Genomic DNA, 5,593 nt, shown 5'->3' on the forward strand with positions numbered 1-5,593 from the left:
GACTGATGAAAAATTGAAACCAACATCGCTACTATTTATAGCGCTCAACTCCAACTAGAGACTTGAAAATATATCGTTTTGTCTAGCCATGTGCAGACAAATTTTATCACCTACCAATCAACTCTTAAACGAAGCATGCAAGAAACTATCTATTACATTATCGTGCATAAAAATATTATATATATTTTAGGGAAAATGGCATTTTTTCCCCCCTGTGTTATATGCTTATAGCACTTTTTTCCCCTAAGTTATTCATGCATCCACATTTGCCCCCTCAATTATTATAAAAGTGGCAGTTTTTCCCCTGATAATATTAAATGGACATTTCTACCCTTAAAATAAATATTTTATTTATTTATCTTCTTCAACAAATTATTGCTTATACCTAGGGATGATCACGGTTCGATTCGAACTGAACCGAACACTATAGCAATCAAATAAAAAATTTTTGGTTATAATTCACAACTACTAGTAATAGCTTAAAATTAGAATTATAATATTTGCAAATAGTGTATGTTTTTTTTTTCAATTTATATTGACTTTCACATATAAGTATATATAATCGCGATTTGGTTTTTATTTTGAATCGTCGGTTCACGATTTCTGATCCAATTTGAACTGTTGGTTCAAACTTTATTTTAAAATTTTATTTTTTATTTTTAAAGTATTCGAAAAATTCAAAAATTAATGTATTTTATTTTTTCAAATCGTGGTTATAATTTGTTGGAAAAGAAAAATAAATGAAATATTTATTTTAAAGGTAAATATGTCCATTTAATATATCAGGGGGAAAAACTGCCACTTAAATAATTTAGGGGAGAAAAGTGCTATAAGTATATAACACAGGGGGAAAAAGTGTCATTTTCCCTATATTTTATAAAAATAACGAGTAACAGGTATTCAATTATTTACACACTTGAGAAAAATTATAATGTATTGTCGAGTGAATGCCGACACTTTTTTTGTTTTTTTTTTTTCTTTTCAGAAATACGATACTTTTATGTGTATGGTATTATAATATTTGTCTGTATTTATGAGGTCGTAAAGGAAATTTAATTCGAAATAATTTTCAAAATTTTAGTCATCACAAAATTAATTAGACACAATTTCCTTAGGATCGATGTCAATTTCGCATGGTACAATGGATTACTACAACCGTATGCTAAACTTGAACAAAAGGTGACACTTGGTATTAAAAAATAGAATTTTCAGGTGTATCAAAAGCTTAAGCGCACCAGGGTGCACACAAGTTTATTATGCTTTCTGAGTTCATTTTGAGAATTTAATTGCACCCTATTATCCAATGTGCGCAAGGGAAAGCCTTAATGTTATACAATTAAAATTACTTAGATGAGAACAAAGTCCTCATGTAAAAAGTGAGGATTTTTAAGTTTATAATATTTATAAAACTAACATCGCGCTCATTTAACCCTTATTAAATTTTTCAGCAACCCCCAAATGTTGACATATCCAAATGGATGCATCAAATCAGTCTTCACTTTTTACATGAAAGCATGTTCACACACACATACAAAATCATATACAACGACCTTTTTTAAACAAAACGGATGCTGTTTCTTAAAAAACATGTGTCGAGTTTCCACGACCCATTTTGGAAGAAAGGGTCGCGGAAACTCAATAAATATATAAAAACCCTCCTCTCATCGGTTCTTCTTCTTCTTCTTCTTAACTCATTGCACCACCATGAACGTGTATGGATTCTTCAACCACCATTGTTCTTTTATTCAACACTCTGAACGCCTTGCTGGTAGTCGAATATCCAAGAAAAATTCCTTCATCTGCATGCTCATCAAAAGATTTAGATGCAATTTTTTGCTAATATGAATAAAGCACTTGCATCCAAAAATATGAAAATAACCAATATTTGGTTTTCTCCCTCTGTATAACTCATATGGCGTCTTCTTGTACTGCTTGTGGATCATGCTTCGATTTTGTGTGTAGCAAGCAGTGTTGATAGCTTCCGCCCGATATCGCTTAGGGAGATCGGCTGCACTGATCATTACTAGTGCGGCTTCTTTGAGCATCCTGTTTCTTCTTTCGACAACACCGTTTTGTTGTGGTGTTCTTGCGGCAGATAGTTGATGAGAAATTCCTTGTGAATTACAAAATGATTGTATCACACCATTCACAAACTCGGTTCCGCGATCCGTTCGTATTTTTTATATTTGCAATTCTTTCTCATTTTAGAGTTGCTTCAACAACTTCGGTAAGACTTTCTCAACTTCATTCTTCTTCTTGAGAAACAAGGTCCAAGTGTACCTGGAAAAGTCATCAACAACAACGAGTGTATATTTCTTACCACTATCCCTTATTGGATCAACAAATTGAATTTCAAGCCTTCTACGAATGAAACATTTTCAATCTTTGATCCATTTTTCTTGATCGTGCCAACTCCGTTGGTAATTCCATGATTTTGATTTCCTCTAAAGATAACTTTTGGTCCATCGATTTTCTTGAAATTTACTAGATAAGATTTATTTCTAGTCATGTGGCGTGAGCAGCCACTATCGATGTACCAAACATCCTGCAAAAAAGATTAATTAACTTTAGGTACCCATACTTGCTTGGGTCATTTACTGTTAGTAATTTTTGGTAGCCAAACCCACCTAGATCCTATTGAACCAAGATAAGGTGGTTTGTATCCATTTGAGACACGGTAATCATAACTGACTTTTGAAAATATTTTTTGTGCCGAGTTTTGAAAATCATTTTTATATTTTGGCACATGGGAAGAGGATTGTTGCTTTAATCTATGAAACGCATTAAACCTGGGCTTGTACCATGGCTTATAATCACACAACCAATCCTGTTGAGTGGGATATAATCTCCCAGCTCTATTTCTAGAAAAGCTTCCCTTTTTTCTATGAAATCTTTTTGCACTTGACTCTTTGACATATCTATTTTGCTTATTGAGTTTTTATTGCTTAGCCGTGATATTATATTGTTTCGGCCTTTCAACATTCAATTTCACTTTTTCATGATAGCCAAGTCCTCGTTTCATCGTGCTATCCTGACTTTTCACAAATTTTACTACTTGCACTTTAATATTTAAAGTAGTAGGAAAATTAGTCAGTTTTGGAGGGGTTTGAGAACATGTGGAGTCATAACCAAGTCCAGTCTTATCTCCCGATGGCTTTTGCATGCGTACCATTTTATCCATTATTTTGGATGAATTTGTAAACGTAGTAATGGTAGCCCGAAGGTTATGTTCTCTAACCTCTCTTGCTTTACACTCTTCTTGAAGGCGAATATTTTCACTCTTCAAGTTGCTCAGTTCAAGTAAAGCATTTAACAATTTTGTGTTCATCTCTTCGTTTTCAAGAATTAGAACATTATTGCACTCATTGAGTTGAAAATGAGTGAGTAGAATCTCTTGACAATCTCGCATTAGACTGCTAATAGATTCATGAGAAAAAGAAGAACTAACGGAATTGAAAGAATTAGATGTTACCTCTTTTTCCTCTGCCCCAAGTGCCGTAAAACAATCTTCATTTGAACTCAACTCAATTGATTTGCATACTAGAGCCGTATCATCTTCCGAACTTGAGCTTTCATCGCTTGATGATGATTCATTCGATTCATCACCTTCATTTGGTTCGTTGCTAACGAGAGCTTTTCTTTTGTCACGCTTGAACCTTCGATCTTTGCTTTCGAATTTTTTTGGTGTAGATTCAACATTCTTGCCTTGATACTTGCTAACGATCGGATACAGACAATTTATTTTAAAGTGTCCGGGTTTGCGGCAGTTGTAGCATAGATCATTTATTTCTTCCATCTTCTCTTCATATGTCGTGCGAGGAACGGATTTTTGATTTCTTCTCGGAGCATTTTTGTTTTCTCTCTTTCGCATGAACTTTTTTCAATTTCATTACAAAAAGAGCAAATTATTCGTGAATCATAAAATCAACATTATCTACTGACCTGGAGGTTGACGGTTGTTCGACCATTAAAGCTGGATTTCGAATTTCATGATATTCATCATCTTTGGCCTTCATCTCGAACTCATATGCTTTAAGATCACTAAATAATTTGTCAGTTGACAACATTCTTAGATCTCGGTGATCTCGCATAGCTTTAACCTTCATATCCCAAGCGGATTGGAGTACTCGTAGGATTTTGAGATTAATTATTTTCTTTTGGCTAATATTTTTGCTAAGATCATTAATCTCTCCCAGAATCTTGATCATTCTTGCTTCTAGATCAGTAATACTTTCATTTGAGAGTATTTTGAAATCTTCAAATTTCTTCATGGCGATTGTGAGTTTGTCGTCTTTCTCTTGTTCATCTCCTTCGCCAATCTTGATGAGAGTTTCTCAGATTTCGTTAGCTGTAACACACTTTCGGATCTTCAAAAATATTGTATCATCCACGGCTTTGAATAAAATATCCTTGGCAATATTGTCAAGATTATTCCGTGTTTTATCCTCCGATGTCCATTCCGGTTTCGGCTTTTGTACGTACTGTGGAACATCCGGGATAGGAAAAATGTCGTATTGATTTTAAATATTTCAATAGGGCCAGTGGAAATTGCTTCCCACATTTCATCGTGTAAAACTGATAAGTGTACCTGTATACGAACTTTCCAATCATCAAATATATCAAGTGAGAATAACAAGTTTTGAGCTAAATCATCTTCATCATCTTCTCGTGAGATAAGAAGAAATTAATCCAATCACACACTTTGTAATATAGATCTTCCTAGCAGTCAGAAACAGGTTGACCCAAATAGGCAACGTGCTCTGATACCAATTGTTGGTCCCAAAAGAGGTAAGGTAAAATTCTAGAGGGGGGGGGGGGGTGATTAGACTTTTAAACCGTTTTCGCAAATTACGACAATTGCTAAGGCAACAGAGAAACCAAAACTCCTAACTAGATTGTTAGAGTCTGGTGCACAGCGGAATAATAAAATAGGTGTTGTGTGATTGTGTCAAGTATATCCTCGTGAAAAGCAAGCAAGAAGCAGTAAGTAAATAAAGAAGTAAAGAACACAAGGCAATTATAGTGGTTCGGAGGTGGTGTAATCCTCCTACTCCACTTGCTCTTATCCTCCAAGAGCAATTCACTATATCTGCCACTACTTGGTTCCAAGATTCAATGAATTCCGTGATCTAGTGCTTTGATCACCAAGCCCACACTAATCACGCCCAATGCCTACAACACTACTGCTTCAGATTTCACAACCCCGTGTTACTTTCCCAGGATTTCACGACTCCGCGTTACTTTCCTCCCCTTTCTACACTCCAGTAGAACTATAATTCAGATTTCATAACTCCGTGCTACTTTCCTGGATTTCATAACTCCGTGTTACTTCCCCACCCCACCCCACCCCCCCCCCCCCGGCTTCTACACTCCGGTAGAACTACACTTCGGATTTCACGACTCCGCGTTACTTTCCCTTCTCCAAGACTTCACACTCCTTATGACAGTCTCCTTCCTACACTCCAGTAGGGATGTCACTTGTTTGTAGAAAAACAAGTTTTCTCTTGCTTCCAACTTTGAGACTCTGTAGATGGTCTTCAATGTGCTGCAAGTCTTTTGTGATGAAGAATTAACACTCTTGAATGATTTCTCT

The 5,593-nt window shown here is 35.4% G+C and overlaps 1 protein-coding gene across 1 annotated transcript in view; it reads right to left on the bottom strand.

Moving 5' to 3' along the window:
• LOC109163878 (vicianin hydrolase-like) overlaps window positions 1–6 on the bottom strand; it is an 18,171-nt gene extending 18,165 nt beyond the window's left edge. Inside the window, exon 1 of the mRNA XM_019312593.1 lies at window positions 1–6. This exon is cut by the window's left edge and continues 182 nt beyond it. The gene's annotated coding sequence lies outside the window, so the exon portion shown is untranslated.
• Between the last annotated feature and the right edge of the window lie 5,587 nt (window positions 7–5,593).

This window comes from Ipomoea nil, unplaced genomic scaffold (genome assembly GCF_001879475.1).
Source record: "Ipomoea nil cultivar Tokyo-kokei standard unplaced genomic scaffold, Asagao_1.1 scaffold3047, whole genome shotgun sequence".
Taxonomy (NCBI): domain Eukaryota; kingdom Viridiplantae; phylum Streptophyta; class Magnoliopsida; order Solanales; family Convolvulaceae; genus Ipomoea; species Ipomoea nil.